General features: G+C 37.2%; 1 non-coding gene across 1 annotated transcript; it reads right to left on the bottom strand.

Annotated features, from left to right (window-relative positions):
• Positions 1–19,055: 19,055 nt before the first annotated feature.
• LOC125584754 lies at positions 19,056–19,162 on the bottom strand. The gene has a single exon (XR_007321663.1). It is a non-coding gene; the product is annotated as a small nucleolar RNA R71 (small nucleolar RNA).
• Positions 19,163–25,764: the final 6,602 nt, after the last annotated feature.

Raw genomic sequence — 25,764 nt, 5'->3', positions numbered from 1 at the left:
TTGTAACTTGGGCTTTGACTCGGGTTATTTAACATAAAAATGTGACAGACCGGTAAATACTAAGTAGAATGAGCTCGATCATCCATCGGACTAGTTGATACTAGATTTTGATCCGCGCTCTAAATACGCGGAATAATTTTTCGGTTAAAACATATTATAATCACATTTTCTCTTTATTTAAAATAAGTGTGGGCATATAATTCATAACTCGGAGTTCGAACTGAACCTAAACCAAAAGAAAACGTTATGTATCTGGTCTGAAATGTAAAAAATACCAGAATGAATCTTGTATGATGGTACAAAATATATCTGAACCCAAAATATTATTAGTCAAACCCGAATGGGTAATCCGAAAAAAATCTGAAAAACCGATCTGAATATCCAAATTAATCACAAATATAAATATTCGAAACATAAATATGTACTTTAAATATTCATTTCTATATTTATTTTGAAATGATATCTAAAAGTAAGTATTTAAATTTTAAATAACTCCATAAATATCCAGTTATATATAAATAAGTATTTATTTCTTATGTTTTGTTTTTAAATTTTGAGTTTAAATTCGGATGTATCCGGACCAAACCAATATAAACCAAATCCAAACGATATACGACTTTTTAGGATGTGATACAAATTAGAACCAAAACTTATATTCGAACCCAATTTATAATTACAAATTTACTGGAATGAGATATATGGTGTGATATAAATTAGAACAGAAATTTAAAATAACCATCTATATCCCAACGGATACTTAAGTGTCTAAGTCTAATTTGAAGTATGTTTTATGTTTTGTTCAGTTAGTTTTATATTTAATAAATATTTTTCATGTTCGTTAAAATAACCCGTATAACTATACTTAAAATATCAATAATAACATGTTCATTCTAACTATTAATATTTATTTTATCAAAAAATTATATATATATATATATATATATATATATATATATATATATATATATATATATATATATATTTAATTTAAATACTCTATTTATAAAAATTATATTATTATGTATTTGACGAGGGGTTCGAAGAATTTATTTCTAGCAAAATCCAACAAAATCACTGTTTATTTAACAACGAAAAGGAAACGAAAAGATAGATAAAAAACGCTGCTGGAAATGAAATTAAGGTGATGATTGTTTCAATAGTTTTTAGTTTTAGTTTTTGGTTTTTAGATTTTAGCTTTTGGTTTTTAGATTTTGGTTTTTGGTTTTCAGCTTTTGGTTTTTGGTTTTTGGTTTTTAGATTTAGATTTTAGTTTTTGGATTTGCTGTATTTTTTTAAAATTTTCAAAAATTAACTAATACATTACTTTAAAATAATATAATAAAATAGAAATAAATATTTAGATTTTACAATTGAAATTTATCAAAATACTGTGATTATTATTTTAAAATAAAATACAATAACATATTTTAATTATTATATTTTTATAAAAAATATATTATAGTAAAATATAAATCATAATATATATATAAAATTACAAAAAAATAAAAATATTAAATTTTGAAACAACTTAGAAATTTTTCTTATATAAATTATTTTTTAATTTTTAAAACTTGAATAGAAATAGTTTTTCTTATATAAATATTATAAATGATACAAAAATAAAAATACATAAAATTTTGAAACTAATTATAAATTTTCTTATATAAATTATTTATATTTTCTTAAAATTGAATGGCAATTTTTATAATTCAGGATTATACAATATATTTTGTTAATAAAACATATTATGTTTATATAATTTTTTGTTATTTTTAATGTGACTAATAATTATTAAAATTATTCAATTGTTTTATTTATAGAAACTAATAACAAAGTTTTAAAATTAAATAATATTATTTATAAAATATATAAATTTATTTACAGATATGAAACACAAATTAAAATATTTCACATTATTGTTTAAATGATATCTAATGTACAAAATATTTATGATAATTTTAATTTTTATGAAAATATTATTTATTAATTATTAATTAATTACAATGTAGTAGTTTCTACAACAAAAAAAATCAAAATTTGTTTTTCTTCATAAAAGCTCATAAAAGTTGGTTTTTGGTTTTTCTTCATAAATTGGTTAAACTTTTCAAAAACTAGTTTCCCTAAATTTTAGGGAATCTATTTATTGAAAATCTTGATTAGCAACTCAAATGGTTTTTATAAAAACAAAAACTAAAACCAAAAACTTGATTGGATGAAAAATGGTTTCTACAAAAGCAAAAACCACAAACAATAATTGGGCTTTTGAAATACAGTTATTTTATCACCGACATATTGGTTCATTTCATTCACGTATGATAGAGCATTAGTGGAATACGTATATATATATATACAATCAAATTCCACCGTTCCTTAAAACAAACAAACAAAAAAGATTCTTGAATTATCTGAAGACTTGGAGAAGATGCCAACCAAACTTGCATCAAGGCTTTGAGCTAACAAAATTGGAATTGAGTTCTTTTTCATCGATCGCTTGCAAATCATGTTACCAAGAAACTTCCTTTAACATTTCTATACTATGGGTCTGATACTACTGTTTCTTTTCTATTAAACCCCATAAAAAGTACAGTTTTTTCTCTTAAAAAACACATTTCTATACTATGAAAAACATTGTATATAGTTAAAGAATTGACTACAATTGGTAGGTGAAACACTATACATGTTGACAGGAAGCTAAACGGAATGTACTAACGTGGCCTATCCTTTTCATTAATTACATGTGTTTGCTTTTAACGAGTTACATGAAAAATATCATGTATTGCTTTCAGTATGTGTCTTTTCGACCAATCAAACTACAAACTCGTAAAGCAGTTAATACACTCGCAATAATGTTAAATAACAAAAATAAAATTCGCGATTGGAGATATATAACATAATTTTAGGTTAATGCCGTTAGTCTGTTACTATTCTGACTTTTTTACTTTAGATTGTTCTATTAAATTTTCTTGGCAAAAAATAATAAACAATGAGAATTAGCAAAATAAAAGTAGAAAAAAATACACCAGTATGGATTTAAAGTAAACTATTTTGTGTATGAATGACTAAGTATTTTTCATATAAAACTTCATATGTGTATGTGGAAAGTTATTATTCTGATTTAAAACTGTATAATCACTACAAGAAAACGTGAGAGTAACGACTACCATTTACGACTACAAATATGTAGTCTTAAATTAACTTCGACGTTACGTCTAACTTACGACTATGTTAAAGTCCGTCGTAACTTAGACGTAATTTTGCTACTAAAAGGTTTAGTCGTAAATTGGTCGTAAACTAACTTCGCATTTACGACCACACTTTCAGGTAGTCGTAATGTGGTCGTAAATGTACGACTAAATTACATCGACAAGCTACCATCTGATTAACGACCAATTTACGAGAAACGTAGCTACAAATTCGTGGTTAAGTTATTATCAAACGTAAATATGTTATTTATTATATAATTAATGAAGTTATATATATATATATATATATATATGTTGATGATCCAGGTTGATTATGATGATCCATTCTATCCTCAGTGGTTTCACGAATTGATACAAGGTCCGGTCGCTAAGGTCACCACAGCAACTATGTATTTCACACGAGGCTACACTTTTCACACTTACGAATATGGAAGTCGGCGAGCAACAATGAACTATGGAGTATGTGTGAAAGGTGAAACTGATTTCTATGGAATCTTACAAAAGATCATCGAAGTGGGGTTCCCCGGCCTGGTGAAGCTGAAATGTGTTCTCTTCAAATGTGACTGGTTTGACCCCACCGTAAATAGAGGTGTTCGGTATAGCAAGTTTGGAGTTGTTGATATAAATGCTACACAGAGGTATAACAAATTTAAACCCTACATATTGGCATCTCAAGCATGCCAAGTTTGTTTTATTCCATACCCGAAGATCGGACAATCTGGAATATCTTGGTTAGCCGCTATAAAAGTTACACCTCGGGGCCGAGTCTTGACTGATGAACAACCGCCTTTACAAGAAGATGCCGTAAATGACGTAGAAGTACCTGAGCAAGCTATAAATGATATCTTACTTGTTGATCCACACAACCAGGGATATGAAGAACTTCCAGACGATGCAACAGACAAAGCCACCGAAGATGAATTTGAAGAAAATGATGATTTGGATGATATTTATGATGACGAGTGATCGAGTTTGATTATGTTACAGTGTTTGTATTTTATTATATTATTAAACTCTTTGTATTGCATTACAAATAATATATAACTTATTATCATGTTTGCTCAATTATATATGAACTTAGTTTAAAAAAAAATATTTGTACTTTGGGGTTTAGAAGTGTATAAAATTTATGATGTTTGGGATTTGGGGTTTCGGTATTAGGGTATAAACACAAAACGAAGCTAATTAGTCGTAAAGTACGACTCAGTTACGACTAATCTTAATTCTTCCACTACAAGAAAACACAACTATAGCGACAAAATTTAACGAGAAAAATTAATCCTCGTAAATTTACGTCGACTTTACGAGAATCTTACGAGGAAATTTAAAAGCAACGTTAATTCGTAGTAAAATAACAAGGAAACAATTTCGTCGTAAAAATGATGTACCATAACGTTGTTTTTACGAGGAAAGATGGTTTCTTCGTAAGTTCGACGTAAAAGTAGCGACTACTTTACGAAGAAATATTTTACGTTTACTTAACGAGAAAATTGTGAGTCCACCAACTTTATAGTTGTAACACGTTTTTTGTTTCGGCTACTTAACTAAATTTCGTCGTAAATTCATAGTAAAATTTCAACTTTCGAAAATTTCCTATAAATATGGACATTTGAACATCACTTTAAACACACCAACAAGAAAAAAAATAAAAACGTGAAAGAAAAAAAATGTCGGGCTCCGGGAATATTTTCGAGTTGCGGAGATGGATGTATATGCACAGAGATGCTAACGTGAGAGTGACGAAAGAATACCTCGAAGGGCTGGAGACATTTATGCATCAAGAAGATTCCACACCGCTCGCCCAAGAAAGCGGTATAATGTTCTGTCTTTGTCGGAAATGCAACAATTCGAAATTGGCAAATCGTGAAAATGCTTGGAAGCATTTAATAAATAGAGGTTTCACGCCAAATTACTATATCTGGTTTCAACATGGAGAATGTTATAATTATGAGAATGATGCTAGTAGTAGTAATAGCAATTTTCAGGAAGAACCGGTTGATCATCATTTGCATAATGAACATAGTTACCATCAGGAGGAGCAGATGGTAGATTATGATAGGGTTCATGATATGGTGGTTGATGCATTTGTAGCTCATGATGAAGATGAAGAAGAAGAACTTAACATAGATGCAAATTTTTTTTATGAAATGTTAGATGCTGCGAATCAGCCATTTTACAGTGGTTGTAGAGAAGATCTCTCTAAATTGTTGTTGGCTGCTAGAATGATGAATATTAAAACTGATCACAATCTATCTGAAAGTTGCAAGAATGAATGGACAGACTTGTTTAAAGAGTATTTTCCGGAAGACAATGTGTCTGCTGATTCTTATTATGAGATTCAGAAACTGGTTTATAGTCTTGGGTTGCCTTCGGAGATGATAGACGTTTGCATCGACAATTGCATGATCTATTGGGGAGATGATTAGAAGTTAGAAGAATGTCGATTCTGCAAGAAGCGACGATTCAAGCCGCAAGGACGAGGACGTAATAGGGTACCGTACCAAAGGATGTGGTACCTACTAATTACAAACAGATTGAAAAGATTGTATCAATCTGAGCAGATAGAGATGACATGCCGAGCATACTCAGACGGATGGTGAGATGACTCATCCATCAGATGCAAGAGCCTGGAAACATTTTAACAAAATACATTAGGAATTTGCTAGCAATAGCCGGAATGTGTATCTTGGATTATGCACAGATGGATTTAGTCCATTCGGAATGTCAGGGAGACAATATTCATTGTGGCTAGTCTTTCTTACGCCATACAACCTACCACCGGAGATGTGCATGCAACGGGAGTTGCTATTCTTGACCATATTAATACCTGGTCCGAACCATCCAAAAAGGTCTCGGAATGTTTTCCTACAACCACTGATAAAAGAGTTGAAGGATTTGTGGTCAACATGGCTGAGGACGTATAACTACTCAACGAAGACGAATTTTACGATGCGAGCGATGCTTTTGTGGACGATAAGTGACTTTCCTGCATGTGGGATGTTGACTAGATGGACTACACATGGGGGATTAGCTTGTCCATATTGTAATGGAACGACAGATGCGTTTCAACTGAAGAATGGTAGGAAGACAAGTTGGTTCGATTGTCCCGTCAATTTCTTCCCATTGGCTATCCGTACCGAAGAAATAAGAAATTGTTTAGGCACAAAAGGGTTGTGAGACACTCTTCCTCCATATCTAATTGAACAAATCGACTACTACGGAGCTAACGAAACAGTTCGTTGTGGTGGTAATTGGCATGTCCCTGGTAATATGCCTGATTTTTACGGTGTTCGGCACAACTGGCACAAGAAGAGCATATTTTGGGAGTTGCCATATTGGAAGGATCTTCTTCTGCGCCACAACCTCGATGTGATGCATATAGAGAAGAATTTCTTCGAGAACATCATGAATCCAATATTGAATGTCCCAGGGAAGACAAAAGACAACATCAATCGAGGTTGGACTTGCCGGATATTTGCTTAAGAAGTGAGTTACATATAAAAAGCAATGGACAAGTTCCCGTTCCGATATTCAGATTGTCTTCAGAAAAAAAGTCGGTGTTGTTCAACTGTGTAGCATCAGAAGTGAAGTTCCCCGATGGGTATGTTTCAAATCTCTCTAGATGTGTTGAAAATGGTCAAAAGTTCTCCGGGACGAAGAGTCATGATTGTCATGTCTTTATGCAACGACTACTTCCCTTTGCATTTGCGGAGCTACTTCCAACAAACGTACATGAAGCACTTGCAGGTAGTATATTATAACGCATTAATTTTATAATTAATGGTTTAGTTTGCAATAATATATGATTACTAATGTGTTTAATTGTTTTTAGAATATACAAGGCATTGGAGCATTTTTCAGGGATCTGAGCACACGCACTCTTAAAGAATAAATTGTGGAACAACTTCACGAGAACATCCCCATCTTATTGTGCAACTTGGACAAGATATTTCCTCCGGCATTTTTTGATGTCATGGAGCATCTAGCTGTCCACCTCCCACATGAGGCATTGCTTCGTGGACCTGTACATTACAGATGGATGTATCAGTATGAGCGTGCCATGAAATATTTGAAGGGAAAAGCAAAAAACCTCGTAAAAATTGAAGGTTCTATAATTGCTGGAAGTTTGACGGAAGAAACTTCTCACCTCACATCGTACTTTCCATCAAAAGTACGTACCCGGAAAAGAGCTCCAAGAAGATATGATGATGGTGTTGATTCGCGCCAACATATGCAGTTGCTGGTGTTCCAGACATCTTTAGCCAGATTGGACGAATCGGTTAGAAATCGAAAGAGGTTTGGTGGTCGAGTGAAAAAAACGCTCATAGTGCACACACCTATATTCTACTCAATTGCGAGGATCCATTGATGCGTTATTTTGAAAGGTAACGTATTTTATGAAAACTTCTAACACATATAAGTATAAGAAATATAATTTCCAAAGATTAATTAATATAAAATTTGATTTTACAGCTTATTTGTTTCTCAAGTCGAAGAAACATTCCCATGAATATCAACAAGTGACGTAGACAGAAGGAAAGATCAACACTTTATTAAGTGGTTGAAGAATCATGCATTAACTCAAACTCTTATCATCACCATTTGCAGATTGATCGATCAAACTCTTTCATACATGATCTGTATTTTAATGTTCTCTTTATTTTCGCAGGTTGATTATAACGACGACGCAGATTACCCTATGTGGTTTCACGAAGTCATTCAAGCTCCACTTGCAAAGGTCACCACATCACAGATGTATTTCACACGAGGCTATACTTTCCATACATATGAGTATGGTAGACAACAGACGACCGGTAACTATGGAATATGTGTGAAAGGCGAGACAGATTTCTACTGGATCTTGCATAGGATTATTGAAGTGAAATTCTCAGGGTTATTGAAGCTGAAATGCGTCCACTTCAAATATGAATGCTTCGACCCCATCGTCAACATAGGTGTTCGGTTTAACAAATTCGGTGTAGTTGATGTCAATGGTGGACGAAGGTACAACAAATTCTTTTTTTGGCATACATGATCTGTATGATTAATTTCTACGTTGTCTTTATTTTTGCAGGTACAACAAATTCGAGCCTTTCATCTTAGCTTCACAAGCAGACCAAGTTAGCTTCCTTCCATACCCTCGGATGAGAGAATCGAGAATAAATTGGTTAGCCGTGATCAAAGTTACACCTCATGGACGAATCATCAGTGGAGAAGAACCACCATTGCAAGAAGAACAGATAAATGAAGTCGAGGAACCTGAACAACAAATTGGTGACATCCTTCTCATTGATCCGAATAATCATGAGTACGAAGATCTTACTGACGATACCACGGACGAAGTTGTTGAAGACGAGTTTAATGAAAATGATGATGTTTCTAGTGATGACGAGAATGTTCATGTATCCGATTGATGTATTTGTTTTTAATATCATTGATTTTCAGACTTAATGCATGTTATTTGATGCATTTAATCATGAAAATCTATTTATATAATTTAATTTTGTGTAAGGTAATGGGGGGTTTGAATTTGAAAGAAGAGATTGAGATTATAAGTTAAGGAATTGTGGTTTTAGAATTTGGGGTTTGAAATGGATTTGAGGTTAAAGGGAGGATGGGGATGGGGTTTTGAATATATATGAAGTAGAAGATAAGGAAGATGGGGTTTGGGGTTTTGGATTTTAGGGATTTAAACATAATCCTCGTGATTTCCTCGTAAATTAACGAGGAACATACGACGATTTTTAAAAATATAGAACGCGGGGTTCGTTAATTCCATGTAAGCCGTATTAGTCGTAAACAACTCGTAATAAGAAAACGCGGGCCTCGCTCATTCCTGGTAAATTAAAAAGCAGGGCTTCGCTAATTCCTCGTAAATGAACGACCAATTAGGGACTACCGTTGTAATATTTGAAAAAAGAAGAGATGAAAGATATTTGAATCACATGTGGGAAGAAACAAGGAGAGACCTACGTAAGTCTAGCCTTGTCTCCGCCCACATGTGTTCCAGTATCTTTCTTCTAATTTTTTTTTTTCAAATCTTTCTAATTTGAGAGGCAAACGGGTGAGTAATTATCTCTGATTTGAGAAGTATATTGGTGAGTTTATCTTTGATTTGAGAAGCAAACTGGTGAGTATTTATAGGAAATTTCGAAAGGTTTTACGACCAATTAGCTTCGTCTCATTTCTCGTAAATAAAAAAGCGGGCCTCGCTAATTCCTCGTAAATGAACGAGTACGTTATGAGAAAACCAAACGTGTGTCTCGCTAATTCCTCGTAAAAAAACACGGGCCTCGCGATTTCCTCGTAACTTTACGACGAATTTACGACAACCCTCGTAAAAAAAACACGGGTCTCGCGAGTTCCTTGTAACTTTACAACGAATTTACGACGATTCCTAATTTTCTATATATACACACAAGCTTCTCACTTCCATTTCGTCTCAACTTCCTCTCTCTTTCGTAGCAATGGTACGCTCTCTCTATTTCCTCTCTAATTTTATGAGTTTAGGGTAGATTAGGTGGTTAGTGTAGGAAATTTAGATAGGTTTACGGATTTTATGTTAGTTAGTATTGATTAAGTGGTTAATTATAGAATTTGTTAATTACTGTTGATGTTAATTTTAAAATTAAATTTTTTTCCAGACGGTTCGAAAGAACAGACTTACTCCCCATTACAGAGAGATGTTCGGTGAGCCTAGTAGTCGTTTAGACCCGTCTTCTTCAGCTCCCGGTTCTTTGGGTCCAGAGACTGTCCCCGAGACTCAGTCTTCTCAGAGAGTCTCTCGGTCCGCTCCTTCTGGTGCACCATCGACTCCTCGATTAGTTGCACCACCGCCTCCTCATGATCATTTGCCTCCTCCGATGGCTCCTCCGATGCCGGCCGGGATTCATCCCAATTTTATGGTGCCGCCGAGTGCTCCTTACTCGCAGTACACTGTCGAAGACCTTCTCGCTCAGCCAGGCAGAGAAGGCTTACCAGTCCTAGACCCCGACCGACCGGACGGAACTTTGTGGTACGTTACATTTTATTTTTAAATTCTTTTAAAATTCTTTTATAACAATAATAAATAATTTATAATTAAAATTTTTTTTTCAGGTTTGGGGTTGACGGATGTGTTGCTCGGAACGTAACCGAGACGATCAAAGGTTACTTCTCCGAACCACATCCAAACTGAAAAAAGACGCCGATCCACGTCAGAAAGACGTGGTTCAAAATTTTCGCTGTAAGTTACTATTAATTAATTATATATACTTTAATTTTTTTATGATTTAGAATTTTAAATTTTTTAAAACTAATTCTTAATTTATTTTTTTCGTGTTACAACAAAAATACCATTGGTCCATGGGGGTCAATGAGAGGGTGAAGAAAGCGTTTAACGCGAAGGCGTAAAAACGCTTGTTGGACACGGTCTCCAACTGGAAGGGTGACTGGATCGTGAAGGGGTATGAGCGTGGAAAACCCCCTGAGCTCACCACGGATGTGTGGGATGGCCTCATCCGTTATTGGCGGGATCCTGACGCCATTTGAGTCACCGAATCTTGCTCCACCTCCCGTCAGACGGTAGATGAGCACGGCCACGGGCCGATGCTTCACTCTACGGGTCAAAAACCCCACGCCGGTGTCCGTCTGAAAATAGTAATTAAATATTTAATTTAATTAATTATATATATATATAATCTAACTTTCTTAAATGTTTTTTAGGTCAAAGAGACGGGAGAACCCACAAGAGGACCCAAAGAGACGGGAGAACTCCCGTCTCTTTTGTAACTTTACAAGAGGACCCACAAGAACAAGGCGGGTCAATTTCTAGATGCTAGGTCCGAGCAGATCTTCAACGACTTGGTTGGTCACGTTGAAGACCGCCAGACCTAGCTGCCCAGCAGTCCACCGACGGATTACCCGTCACCTTATCCACACTTGAAATGGATAAGATTTACGAGGAGGTAAATTTTTTGAAATTTTAAATTTTTTTATTATTCATTTAATTTAACTTTAACATTTTACTAACAATATTTATTTTTTGTTTTTAAGGTTGTATCTAAGAAAAAGGGACGTACGTTGGGGATTGGTTCCGTCAACGATGTTCCGAGAGCGACATCGTCTTATGGTCAGACACGGGAAGATGAAGTCACTCAGCTGCCTAACGAGTTGGACTCGACGCGAACTGCGTTCACAGCTCGTGTGGGTGGAGTCGAGGGCTTCTTGGACGTTATAGCGGCCACAAATCTGGAATGGGAGTCCTTGCTGAGGAACATGCGACGACAAAATCCCATTCCAGACGAGTCATCATCCGACACACATGCCGACGCGGATGTAGAGAGGAGGAGTGAGGAATTCCACCGGGTGATGAACGACCCTTAGTTTTTTTTTTTTTTTTACTTTTCGTTGGTTGTATTATATTCAAAACTTATTTATGTATAAAATATTTTCGTATTTATTTTTATTTTTAAATTAGATTTTTATTAAATATTTAAATAATTTTTATTATATTTTTTAATTCTGGAAATATCAAAATCGAAGTAAATTCGTAACTAAATTACGACTACTTTACGTCGAAAAGTTACGAGGAAGTAACCAGCGAAATATTTACGTCAACACTACGAGGAAAGTGTAACGAGTATTTTACGTGGAAATATTTACGTTGAATTTACGAGGAAAGAGTTGCGAGGTATTTACGAGAAAACGGTTGCGAGGTATTTACGAGGAAATGGTTGCGAGGTATTTACGAGGAAATGGTTGCGAGGTATTTACGAGGAAATGTAGTGTCCTCCTTACTTGGAAAGTTTACGTGGTTTTTACGACGAATATTGTTCTTTGTTTTTACGACGAAATATTTCCTCGCTAATTTACGACGAATTAGCGAGGAAATATACTTTACGACGAACGAATAACGACGAAACGTGTTTTGTCGCTAATTCTTCGTAAAGTCTCTTTTACGAGGAAGTTACTACAAATTTGCCCGTCATTAATATTATGTTTTCTTGTAGTGTTCCCACATTGGTCTCTAATTGGTCGTAAAGGACTTCGTCCCACATTGGTCGTAATTTTAATTCTTTTTTACGACTATTAGTCCTTAATTGGTCATAGATAAAAAAATTTATTTAGTCTCTAATTGGTCGTAATATTATTTGGTCCCCGATTGTTCTTAAATTTACGTCTTCTTTACGACCGCTAGTCTCTCATTGGTCGTAATATTACAACTCATTTACGACTAACACCAAAACTCTATATATATACTCGGACCTCGCGAAGCCATCTGGGTGCTCATTCCCTTTTCTTAAATAACGACTTCCCTTTTCTCTCTAAGTAAGTTTTTTTTTTTTTAAGTTTTAGGTGGTTAGTTAGGTGATTAGATTAGGTTTGGAATTAGTTTAAGACGGAAGTAGATTAGGATGGAGTTAGATTATCATGGAATTAAAATAGGTTTAGATTATTTTTATATGAAAATTTTGAATTGTTTATAACCATCTATTGTTTTTGGTTTTTTTTTTCAGATTGACGATATTGCTATGGCTAGCGGTAAAAAGAGACTTAGGAACCTTGCGCCTAGAAACTCTTACGGGAGTACCTTTTTCGGACAGCCGGATCTATCAGCTTCTACCTCAGGCACATCATCCGACTTCTTCGACGAAATAAACCTTAATGCTTATTTTTTCGGTTTTAATTAATTTGTATTTTGAATGTTAGATATTTTCTTTTAATTTTATCAAATTAAAAAAATTAAATCAAACTAAATTTAAATTGATTTTAATTAATATATAAAATTCGTAAATAAATACAAAATTCGAAAATAAATAAATAAAGTTGGTCAAATTTACGACCAATGAACATCTAAAGTCAATGTAAAGTGGTCGTTACCTTACGACTAATAAACATCGACATTAGAGGTAAATTGGTCGTAAGGTTACGACCAGTGTACGATTAATATGTCTAGTTAGAATATTACGACCAATGTGTTTCTAATAATTAATTACGACCAACTTCTAACGACCAATCAATTTTCGAAGTTAATTGGTCGTAATGATATTACGACCAACTAGCTACGAATACTGTTGTCGTTAAGGTCCTGTTTTCTTGTAGTGAATATATATTCTCGAGATAGATATTACTTTTTGTTAATGACATCTTGAAGACTTTTTAACCAAAAATTAGAGATTTTAATAAAATTGTATTTTGATGAGTATTTTCTTCATGAAATCTGGGGTATATGTCTTTTAGACCATCTCTAATGGTTTATTCTATTTTTTGTTCTAAAATAAAGTAATTCTATAATAGAGTTATGATATACTTCAATGGTACTCTGTTTTAGAGTGGAAAATAGAGTGATGAACAAAAAGAACACATTACTGCATATATAGAGTAAACCCATGTTTTACACTATTATAGAGTAAAAAATCGAATACCATTGGAGCATTTTTACTCTAAACTATATTATAGAATGAAAAATAAGAGGGTGGAGGTATAGATAATAGAAAGATATGTAAAACACTCAAATTATCGGATTCCGTTAGCAAATAATTAAAGCAATCAGAAGTTTCAACTCATCTAGTGCGGTCGGTTAAAGCGTTTGATTGACCGTTTTGAAACGCGTCTAAAACAAAATCACGCCACGCCTCGTGGTGGTCACTTTCTTGGTGAGACGAACACGTTTTCTCCAACGTGTGTTATTATGTCGGAATCCTCTAAAGGATGACGTGTTTTTTAGCTAACCGTGTCGTACATTTGGCGGCAGTTTTGAACCGTTGGACAACCTGCCGTCTTCTACTGTTTTCCCCTCCCTTTGCATCTACTGCTTGACAACAATTGTTTGTTTATAATGCCACTCGAGATAATAGATACTTTTATTGATGGTATGGCATTGCATATAAAATCACATACATAAAATGTATTTTATTTTTCTGTCCAGTTTCATTTTTTCCGTGCTGAAGTGATGTTACTTTGTGTAAATCAAGAATCAGGATAAACTTGATATTATCCATTTTTACCCAACAATTCTAATTAACTAGCCATCTTATTTTTGAGGGTATCAGAATATGAAATTTGTAGCTCTACTTGTATTGTATTTTCTACCGCATATAGGATGGATTAACCTACATGTAACAAACACATGTAGAATAGAAACTGCATAAATTAATACTCGACAAATTAATAAATATTATAAATTAGTAATTTTTCTGGTATAAAGTTGTATCAGTTCAAAATATGACATAAATCGATAAAATAATAAAATAATATTTTTTTTAGAAAATTATATGTAAATATATAGTCCCACTAAAATTATAAAATAATAATTTATATGTATACACATTTTATACAAGTACGAACCAACCATTATATTGTTTGTTTATATTCTCAACTGAATTATCTTTATATTTTAACACTTAATATATTTTGAGGTGATTTAGTAAAATTATATAAAAGCATATTTAAATTCTATGAAGCATATTTTATATACACCATATAATATAATAAAATCAATATAAAATGTCAATTTCAAAAAAACATATTAATATATATACACTAAAATAAAAAAAAAATTATTTTAGATAAAAATATATTTTAAAATAGAAAAATCTAAAAAAAATATAAATTAATAACTCTATAAATTAATAAAACAACATAGAATTGAATATACTAAATGTCAAAAAAACATCGATTATATTAAGTAAATGGACTAATGAATTTTAAAGAGACCATTACTTTATTTTAATTTAATCTGAAATCTTAAATAAGTAGATATGCAACGACAAGCATAGATTGAATATTTGTACTATTTTATTAAAACAGAAACATGACATATTGATGTAGGTTTAGTCCAACTATTTTAATACAATTATTAAAATTTCTTACTAATCAAAAAATATTTTACACAATTGATTACAAAAAACACAAATATGATTAAAACACAAATATGAAAATTAATTTTTGAAAAAAATGTAAAACAAAAAATATATCCGTCCTTTCAAGTACGGATCAAAATCTAGTATACAGTTAAAACGAGGAGAGTGGGACAGGAAAAGGATTTTGATTGGAAGAGAGCTATAAAAATGAAAGGTGTGCATGAATCAATGAAAGTGAGGTAGTGAATGTCTATATCTCTTATTTTACGCACTTTCTTTAATCATAAATTCTTTGGTATTCTACTCTCTGAGTCAATCATAGACATCGTTTAGAGAGAGAAAGTAGATCGTGCGTGCCGTAGAGAGAAAAAGTAGATCTAAGATTGGTTCCGGCGAGCTGTCGGCGCGTGAGCGTGCGTGCCGTCACCGGAACCCCTCGAGCTACCGTAAAAGATGTTGGTCCTTCGCTTCTCTTTCGTCTCCTCTGACCTCCGCCTTGCCTGAGCTCTGGTTCAGGTCCCATCCGTGGCGGATCTGTTTCTGGAGTAAAGGCGCGGTCGTGTGGAGGTTTGGCGCGGTTAAGCTATTCGTCTTGCCAGTTGATGTTTCGTTTCTGGTAGGTGGAGGTTCCTACAGCTCCGTCGCCGCCGGTCCTTGTCTCCGGGAGGTGGAGGCTTCTTCAGTTCCGCCGTCGTCGGTTTTGTCTCTGGGGGGTGAAGGCTCTCTCAATCTTGCGTCGCCGGCTTTAGGTGTTTCAGTTCGTTGGATCGGTTTTGGATCCCGCTTGTGGCTCGTGTGTGGTTCTCGGTTCGTGGTTCCAAGTGGTTCACGGCTTTGTTCAGTCGGATGAGATCTCCACTACAAGAAAATAGTTATACTGCAACAGAAAAATTGCAACATCCATTTTCGTTAATAATTTGCTATAATTATTGCAATATTTTTGCGATAATAAATATTTGTTGCAGTTTCATTACAAATTTATTGCAAAATCACAACTATAATAGATGTTGCATGTTTTCATTACTAAATTGCAACATTTTGCAACAAAAACAAATATATTGCGAATTTTGCAACAAACATTCAACAGTTTGGAATCATCGTTAATTTGCAAAACAATAATAATAATAATAATAGTAATATGTGGCAAAAAAATGTGACATTAATTATATGTTTTGTTATATAAAGTTCAATAGTTTCTCTATATTAAGTACAAGAAATACATAGTATATATTAAGTACATCGACATATCCCAGAATCTATTTCTCCACTTTTTGTCGTGAAACAGAGCATATCACAGTTGGTTTCATATCACAGAGTGTTATGTTGATCATTTCAGATACACTATATTTTCTTTCTAGTACTGCCAAAATATAGTTTCTTGTTGTTACTCGAGAGACTGCGTTTTCTGGTTTTCTTTTAGTTTTCTACCTCTTTTCAAGCATATATTTTCTCTGTTTTAATTGACTTCCATAAAAAAAATTATAAAAAATTCTGGATTCTCAAGTATATAGCTAAATTAGCTATCTACCTTGTGCATCTAATCTTTCACAACTAATATATCCATAGATAAGTCCAAATGTTAAATTCATGTGTTCAGAAACGTCCCCATATATCGTCTGTCCCCATATACACATCACCGTCCCTTCACTTTATATGGAAATTCGAGGTCAAGGGGCTATTGTTCGAGAAGTCATGGGGACATTTCTGAGCCGTCCCAGTGTCGTCCCTATTTCCCAAACGTCTCCGGTACGTGAGAGGCTAGGGATAGACGTACCCGTATAATGTAACACTCGAGTCCTCTTCACTGTACATGAGCTAATACATATTCTCTTCAACACATGAAGCGCCACTTCTTTCATCAGGATTCGTTCCCTTTTGAAACCCAAAGCATTCTGATATCTTGCATATTTTCATTGTCTTATCCATTCATCCATGTGCATTTTGATCATATAGACTAGGGTTTAGCCATGTTTAGGTTGCATTTTGCATACATGAGTCCTTATCAGGTATTGGAGTACCACATGGAGTTCTTGGAGACATTTGGGTGCATTTGGAGCTCAAAAGAGGTGAAAAAGGTGATCATTGGACGAGCAGTGCATGGGAGCGACCTCAGCGGAGCGACACAGTGAAGTCGCTATGACACCCTTTCAGAGCGACTTGACCGGAGCGACGCAGCGAGGTCGCTCGCGTCTCCATCACCCGGAGCGACTTGACCGGAGCAACGCAGCGAGGTCGCTCGCGTCTCCATCACCCGGGGTGACTTGACCGGAGCGACGCAGCGAGGTCGCTCGCGAAGAACGACGTCTCGCAGCGACCCCTCCAGGTCGCTCCCGAAGCCTGGAGCGACCTCTCGGAGCGACTACTGGAAGTCGCTGCGCGACGTCTGATTACTCGAATTCATTTCTACTCAAGGGCCTTTTGGTCATTTTATTATGCACGTTTTTACTTCTGAAAACCTATGTTTTAAGTACTCTTGGCAGCCACCAGAGAGATTATCTTTTGTTCTAAGAAAAACCTTTGGAAAGTTCATCTCTTGAATCATCTTTGTTCATCTAGTTATTGCAATTCTGTGTTTCCAATTCGTTGTTGTATCCCTCTGTATGATTAATCTGAAATCCAAAATGGGTTTAAGAGGAATCATGAAGAGTAGTGAGTAATCACCATTTGAATTCATGGGTTAGGAAGATTAAGGGTGATTAGGTTAGAGCTAGGATGTTTTAGAGTAGATCATTCCAAAACCTTGCTAGTAGAGTAATCATAATGCATCTTCTGAGTTAGCTTCTCAAAAGTTGATCTTTAGGCATTTCCCACCCAAAAGGTGTTCGATGAAATGCCTGAAACAACTCTTCTAAGCTTTTAGCATATTTTGCCAAAGACATTTGTTGTTAGAAATGCTAAGATAGCCTTAAACCTGTTAGTAATGATTGCTTCCATATTATTCAACCGAAGACATTTGTTGTTTGAAATGTGTTAGTAAATGAACATTCATCTAGACATAGAGTTTGTTTAGAATCGTGCCTAAGCTTAAGGTTCATAGTTTGATTGTTCGTTTGTCATCCTTAGTTCGAAACTTGATCACCCAAGGTCTAATTCCTATGCCCATGAGTTCTCATTTCCTTAGTTAAGAAAGTCAACTCATTTACCCTTTTTATTATTCTGAAACTGCATTAGTAATAATCATTAGTTTAGAAAACCTTTAAAATCATCGGTGGCACTTAGATTAAGTAAGTACTTGCATTCTCAGTGCTTGAAATCCCTTGGAATTGGTTCGACAATCATTTATACTACAACATTTGTCTTAGGAGCCTTGAAAACTTCTAATACCAAATTGGCGCTGTTGCCAAATTCTAAGTAGATTTGAACATTGAGATTTAGTCATTTGCTTGAGACTAAGTCATTTTAATTTTCTTTAGTTACTGATTCTCCTTCTTCACCTCCCTTTAATTTACAGGTGTATGAACTTGAGGAGCAGGGGTCCATCAAACCTAGTTCCAAGAGCCGCAGACATCAGAGCTTTAGAGAGAGAGTGTGCTAGAAAGAGAAGAGAAGAAGAGCAACAGTCTCACTTGCAGAGATTGGATACTGATATGGGAGACATACATCAAAATGATGCCAACAACGTTCCTCAAAACCAACAGCGAGCAGCTCGACCCATTGGCACTTATGACCGCCCCAACATTCATGGTCATAGATTGGGAATCCGAGCACCAGCTGTAGCAGCCAACAACTTTGAGATCAAATCAGGACTCCTCAACGTGATCGAGAACAACAAGTATCATGGCTTGGCTCTAGAGGACCCATTTGATCACTTGGACAGGTTCGACAGCTACTGTGGGTTGTCAAAAACCAATGGTGTGTCTGAGGATGCCTTGAAGCTGAAGTTATTCCCTTTCTCTCTGGGGATAAGGCACGACAGTGGGAGAAGTCTCTGCCAAGTGACTCAATCACCACTTGGGATGACTGCAAGAAAGCTTTCTTGGAGAAGTTCTTCTCTACTTCAAGAACTGCTAAGCTGAGAAATGAGATCTCCAGTTTTCAACAGAAAGGCTTGGAAGGCTTCAGTGAAGCCTTCGAGAGATTCAAGGGCTACCAAGCTCAATGCCCACACTGTGGTGCTCTTCCTAAGTACAGGGCCAGACTGGATACAGCTAGCAATGGGTTCTTCTTGGGGAGAACTGAGGAAGATGCAGAAGAGCTGGTTGACAATATGGTAAAGAGTGATGCTGTCTACAGTGGAGACCACGACAGAGGCAGTCGAACAGATGACAAGCAGACGAGGAGGGAGTTAAAGGCTCTCCAGGATAAGATTGACATTCTCATTGCTGATAAGGCCACCCAAGAGCAGCTGCACTTTGTTGGTAACCCAAACAAAGACGCCACACCTGTTGTCCAGGAAGTTGATGGTTTGGAAGGGCAAGAAGAGATGTGCTTCATCAACAACAATGGTAGCTGGTACAAGAAAGAGCCAAACTTTCAGTACAACAACTACCAACAGAGATCTTACCCCAACAACCAACAGAGTGGTTATCAGCCTCGGAACAACCAGCAAGGCAGCTATCAGCCTCAACAAAACCCTCCTCCCAGTTTCAACAACAAAGGACAACAACCTGCCCAACAACAACCTACTACTTCTACCTCTACTCCTCCAGTCAGCAGCACTGATGCCCTACTAAAACAAATCTTGGAGTCTCAGACAAGAAGTGAGAAGCATGTTGGCTATGAGTTGAAAAACCTTCACGCAAAGATTGATGGAAGCTACAATGAGCTCAACAACAAGTTCAGAACCTTGGAGAACCAGTTTGCTGCCATGAACACTCAACAAAATCGCCAACAAGGTTCTTTACCTGGAAAATCTGAGCAAAACCCCAAGGAGACCATGAAAGCTATCACCCTCAGGAGTGGTAAGGAGTTACCTCAGAAAGCTCTCACCAAGGATGCTGAGAAACAAGGTGAGGGGGTTGCCATCAACATAGATGATGAAGTGGTGATTGTTGATGAGAAAATCAATGATGAAATCTTGGAGAAGATTGTGGAAGCGAAAGGTAAAGGAAAGGTTGGGGAAGAGAAGAAAACAGTGAAAGATGGTGAAGTTGTTGCTCCAGCAAGTGAAAATTCAAGAGGCAGCTGCTAGAGAAGTACAAAGCTTTATTTGAGAAGCAAATGAGTGAAGTTCAAGTCACAATGCCCATCATTGATGCTTTCATGCTAATTCCTCAATATAGTAAGTTCCTGAAAGATGTTGTAGCTGCAAAGAAGAAGGAGATGGAGGGCATGGTGATTCTCACTCATGAGTGCAGTGCCATCATCCAGAGGCTTGTTGTTCCAAAGAAGCTAGAAGATCCAGGATGCTTCACATTACCTTGTGCTCTTGGACCTATGGTATTTGATAGATGTCTCTGCGATTTGGGAGCTAGTGTCAGCTTGATGCCTTTATCTGTTGCTAAGAAGCTTGGTTTCACTCAGTACAAGAAGTGTAGACTGTCTCTGGTATTGGCTGATCGTTCAGTGAAGTACCCGGTGGGTATCTTGGAGGACCTCCCCGTTATGGTTGGAAAATATGAGATCCCTACAGACTTTGTGGTGCTTGAGATGGGTGAGGAAGCTGCAGATCCTTTAATCCTTGGAAGGCCTTTCTTAGCTACAGCAGGAGCAATTGTTAATGTGAAAGAGGGCAAGATTGATCTCCACTTGGGTAAAGGGCATGTTCTTCACTTTGACATCAAGGAGGTAATGAAGAAACCAACAGTTCAAGGGCAAGTTTTCTACATTGAAGAGATGGATGCCCTTGCTGATGAGCTCCTTGAAGAATTGTCAATAGAAGACCCTCTACAGCATGCTTTGACGATAGAGAGGCCAGCTGAAGTGATTCAGAACCTGGAGAGTGCTGCCTATGGGATGATGTTGGATTCACACAGAGGATTTGGTAGTAAGGATCAGTATGAGGAGCTGCCTCAAATTGTCCATCAGGAAGCCTCGGTCATTCAACAAGGAAACACCCAGCAAAACGACTGGAGCGAACTTAAGGCGCCTAAAGTGGAGCTTAAACCTCTCCCCAATGGTGTAAGGTATGCATTTCTTGGTCCTAGTGGAACTTATCCAGTCATTGTGAGTAGTGAACTTACTGAAACTGAGCTATCTGAACTTTTGAAAACACTTAAAAGATTTAGAAAAGCAATAGGTTACTCACTTGATGACATCAAGGGAATATCACCCTCTTTGTGTATGCATAGGATACATCTTGAGGATGAATCAATGACTTCTATCGAGCATCAAAGAAGGTTAAATCCTAACCTGAAGGATGTTGTAAAGAAAGAGATTCTTAAACTCTTAGATGCTGGTGTTATCTACCCTATCTCAGATTCTAAATGGGTATCTCCTGTGCATGTTGTGCCAAAAAAAGGGTGGTATAACTGTGATTAAAAATGACAAGGATGAATTGATACCAACAAGAACAGTCACTGGGCATAGGATGTGTATTGATTACCGCAAACTGAACTCTGCATCTAGAAAAGATCATTTTCCACTTCCATTTATTGATCAGATGCTTGAGAGACTTGCAAATCATCCATTCTATTGTTTTCTTGATGGATATTCAGGATTCTTCCAGATCCCCATACATCCCAATGATCAGGAGAAAACAACATTCACATGTCCTTATGGTACCTTCGCATATCGAAGAATGCCATTTGGTCTATGTAATGCTCCAGCCACCTTTCAAAGGTGCATGATGTCGATCTTTTCTGATCTGATTGAGGATGTTGTGGAGGTGTTCATGGATGATTTCTCTGTCTATGGATCTTCGTTTTCTGCTTGTTTGTCAAATTTGTGCAGGGTCCTACAGAGATGTGAAGACACCAACCTTGTGCTGAACTGGGAGAAGTGTCACTTCATGGTCAAAGAAGGGATTGTGCTGGGGCACAAGATTTCAGAGAAGGGGATTGAGGTGGATAAGGCCAAAATCGATGTTATGGTTGGTTTGCCCCCACCAAAGACAGTGAAAGACATCCGAAGTTTTCTTGGTCATGCTGGGTTTTACAGGAGATTCATAAAGGACTTCTCCATGATCACTAGACCATTGACCAGGCTGCTGTGCAAAGAAGCCACCTTCAGCTTTGATGTGGAGTGTCTAGAAGCCTTCAAGAAGCTGAAAGGTGAACTCATCAGTGCTCCAATTGTCCAGCCACCTAATTGGGATCTCCCCTTTGAGATCATGTGTGATGCTAGTGATTATGCTGTGGGAGCTGTTTTGGGGCAGAAGAAAGATGGCAAGACCCATGTGATCTACTACGCGAGCCAAACCCTGAATGATGCTCAGATGAGATATGCCACAACAGAGAAGGAGATGCTAGCCATTGTCTTTGCCTTTGAGAAGTTCAGAAGCTACTTGGTGGGATCTAAAGTCATTGTCTACACAGATCATGCTGCGTTGAGACACCTTTTGGCGAAGAAGGATGCAAAGCCCAGGCTCTTGAGATGGATTCTTTTGCTGCAAGAGTTTGATTTAGAGATCAAGGACAAGCCAGGAGTTGAGAATGGTGTAGCTGATCACTTGTCCAGGCTGAGAGTGGAGTGTGGCATTCCCATTGACGAAGGACTCCCTGAGGAACAGATCATGGCTATTGGAGCAGTGATAGCAGTTTGTGAGACTGGAAGGAAGCTTGAAGAAGTCAAGGCAACAGAAGAGAAAGAACCTTGGTATGCTGATTTGGTGAATTACCTAGCCACAGGAAAAGAGCCTTTGAATCTTGTGGGTTATGCCAAGAAGAAGTTCTACAAGGATGTGAAGAGATACTACTGGGATGAGCCCTACCTCTACATTCTCTGCAAAGATCAACTTTATAGGAGAGTGGTTGCTAATGAGGAGATTGATGGGATCCTTACACAGTGTCATGGATCATCTTATGGAGGCCACTTTGCTACCTTCAAGACTGTTGCTAAGGTGTTACAAGCTGGATTCTGGTGGCCACACATGTTCAAGGACACACAAGACTTTGTTTCAAGGTGTGATTCATGCCAAAGGAGGGGAAACATCACCAAGAGGAATGAGATGCCTCAGAATCCAATCCTTGAAGTTGAAGTGTTTGATGTGTGGGGTATTGACTTCATGGGGCCATTTCCATCATCACATGGCAACAAGTACATCCTGGTAGCTGTTGATTATGTCTCAAAATGGGTGGAAGCTATTGCAAGTCCCACCAATGATGCAAGAGTGGTAATCAAGATGTTCAAGAGCACCATCTTTCCAAGGTTCGGAGTTCCAAGAGTTGTAATCAGTGATGGAGGGTCTCATTTCATCAACAAACTGCTTGAGGGACTTCTCAGGAAGAACGGTGTTAAGCACAAGGTTGCAACTCCTTACCATCCTCAAACAAGTGGTCAAGTTGAGATTTCTAACAGAGAGATCAAGTCCATTCTGGAGAAGATTGTGGGGATTACAAGGAAGGATTGGTCAGTTAAGCTTGATGATGCGCTTTGGGCTTACAGGACAGCTTACAAGACACCTCTGGGGACCACACCTTTCAACCTATTGTACGGGAAAGCTTGCCATCTACCAGTGGAGCTTGAGTACAAGGCACTTTGGGCAGTAAAGTTGCTGAACTTTGACATCAAGAGTGCCAAGGAGAAAAGGCTTTTTCAGCTACATGAGCTTGATGAGATAAGAATGGATGCCTTCGAAAACTCAAGGATCTACAAGGAGAAGACTAAATCTTTCCATGACAAGAATATCCTAAAGAGATAGTTTAAAGAAGGAGATCAAGTTCTTCTCCACAACTCAAGACTGAAGTTGTTTCCAGGAAAGCTTAAGTCAAGGTGGTCCGGCCCTTTCAAGGTCAAAGAGGTTAAGCCATATGGAGCAATAGTTTTGTGGAGTATAGATGGAAGAGACTTCACAGTCAATGGGCAAAGGGTTAAGCTCTACATGGCTGATGCACCTGAGGAAGATGGAGTTTCAACTCCACTGCCTGATCCTACCCCAGCCTAGTCCAAAAGGAGGAAAAGTCAAGCTAGAGACTTAAAACAAGCTCACTTGGGAGGAAGTCTCATGCATATCCTTGTACATATTGCATTGGTATTTTCATTTTCATCATATTTGCATTAAAAAAAAAAGAAGTGTTGAAGTATTGTTCAGGTGGTTCATCGATCCGGTCAAGGCAAGGACTCGAGCGTGGGAGTGAGGTTCCGCAGCGACGCCATGAGGTCGCTCCAGCTGGGAGCGACGTAATCAGAGCGACTGGTCCAAGTCGCTCGCATATTCGGTGTCCGGAGCTCGAGCGTCGCTCTGGGAGCGACGTCTCGCAGCGACCACGTGAGGTCGCTCGTGTTTTCTGTTGCTGGGAGCGACGTGACGCAGCGACCACGTGAGGTCGCTCGCGTTTACTACGATACGGAGCGACCCATCAGAGCGACCACTCCAGGTCGCTCCCGAGCCGGTCCAGGCAAGTCCCTCTTCGATTTTGTCTGGTTTAATTCGAGTTAACCAGCCCTAAACCTAACCGGACGACCCTAGAACTACCCATACCCACGACCTTCATCTCTTTCACTCTCCCTTCCTCTCACAAACACTCATACTCTCTCAAACAAACCCACACCAAAAATCTCCTAACTTTCTCAATTCTCACCCAAATCTCCTAGTTCTTGTTTCTAAATCTCAGCTTTCGTCCCAACAGTCTATTCCTCACCACCCATTCCCCATTTCCTTCCATCCAAAGCAAGGTATTGTGTTTTCAAATTCAAATTCGTAGGTCCATGAACCCTAGAATTTGAAAATCGAAATTTGGTCAATTTCTTGCTTGATTGTGGTGAAATAGACTAGGGAAAGCTTATATATCAAGTTGGGTTGTTGAATTGAAGGTGGAACTGAGCTTAATTTGAACTTTGGCAAAATTAGGGTTCATGAATTTGGGGCTTTTCGAAATTGATCCTATTTGAGTGTGTTAGTGGGTGAGTTAGTATGTTAAGGTGTTGAAAGGTTTGGTTAGAGAACCCTCTCATTCTAGAATTACTTTGATTATTGAATTTTACTTGTCTTGTAATTTTCACATGATGAAAAGATTGAGAATTGTGGTTCTTTACGTTCCTTCTTGAAGTTTACATTTGCAAAGTCAATCGACTTATCCCTTTCCAAGTTTTGTATTTCTCAGGTACAATGGTTAAGAAAACAAAGGGAAAGTCGGATGCTGAGAGGCAGGAACCTGAAAGTCAAGAGTCTTCGTTGAGAGGAAAGGCTTTAGCCTCGGAACGAGCTGGTTCTGGGACACAAAAGACTTCTCGACAGAAAACCGTGGCTGCAAAGAAGGCAAAGGAGCAAGAGAAGAGGGCAGGAAAGAGTATAGCAGTTGCCACAGATGAGGAGAGTGGCGATGAAAGTGCAGATGAGCAGGCTCCTACAAAGAGGGCCAAGATGTCCAAAGGGAAAGAGGTTGCTGAGGATAGAGACAGGGCGAAAACTCCATCTGAGGAAGAGCTGTATCACCATTTGTTGAATGGGGTAACTTGGACTCCGACCAGATTCGCTGACCTTGATTTGCTGAAGGAGGTGGGTCTCTATTCTGATATTGAGGCAATGCTGGGGCACCTGAAGATGCCCAAACTCCTCACCATGGCCTACCCCACCTACCGGGATGTCTCCTGTCAGTTCTTGTCTTCCCTTGAGGTCACTTACCATGACGATCCGCACGTGAGGCAAGGATGGGGCAAAATAAAGTTCAAGGTCAATG

The sequence above is a fragment of the Brassica napus genome, chromosome C3 (genome assembly GCF_020379485.1).
Source record: "Brassica napus cultivar Da-Ae chromosome C3, Da-Ae, whole genome shotgun sequence".
In the NCBI taxonomy this organism is placed as follows: domain Eukaryota; kingdom Viridiplantae; phylum Streptophyta; class Magnoliopsida; order Brassicales; family Brassicaceae; genus Brassica; species Brassica napus.
This window is presented reverse-complemented; position numbering and strand designations above follow the sequence as displayed.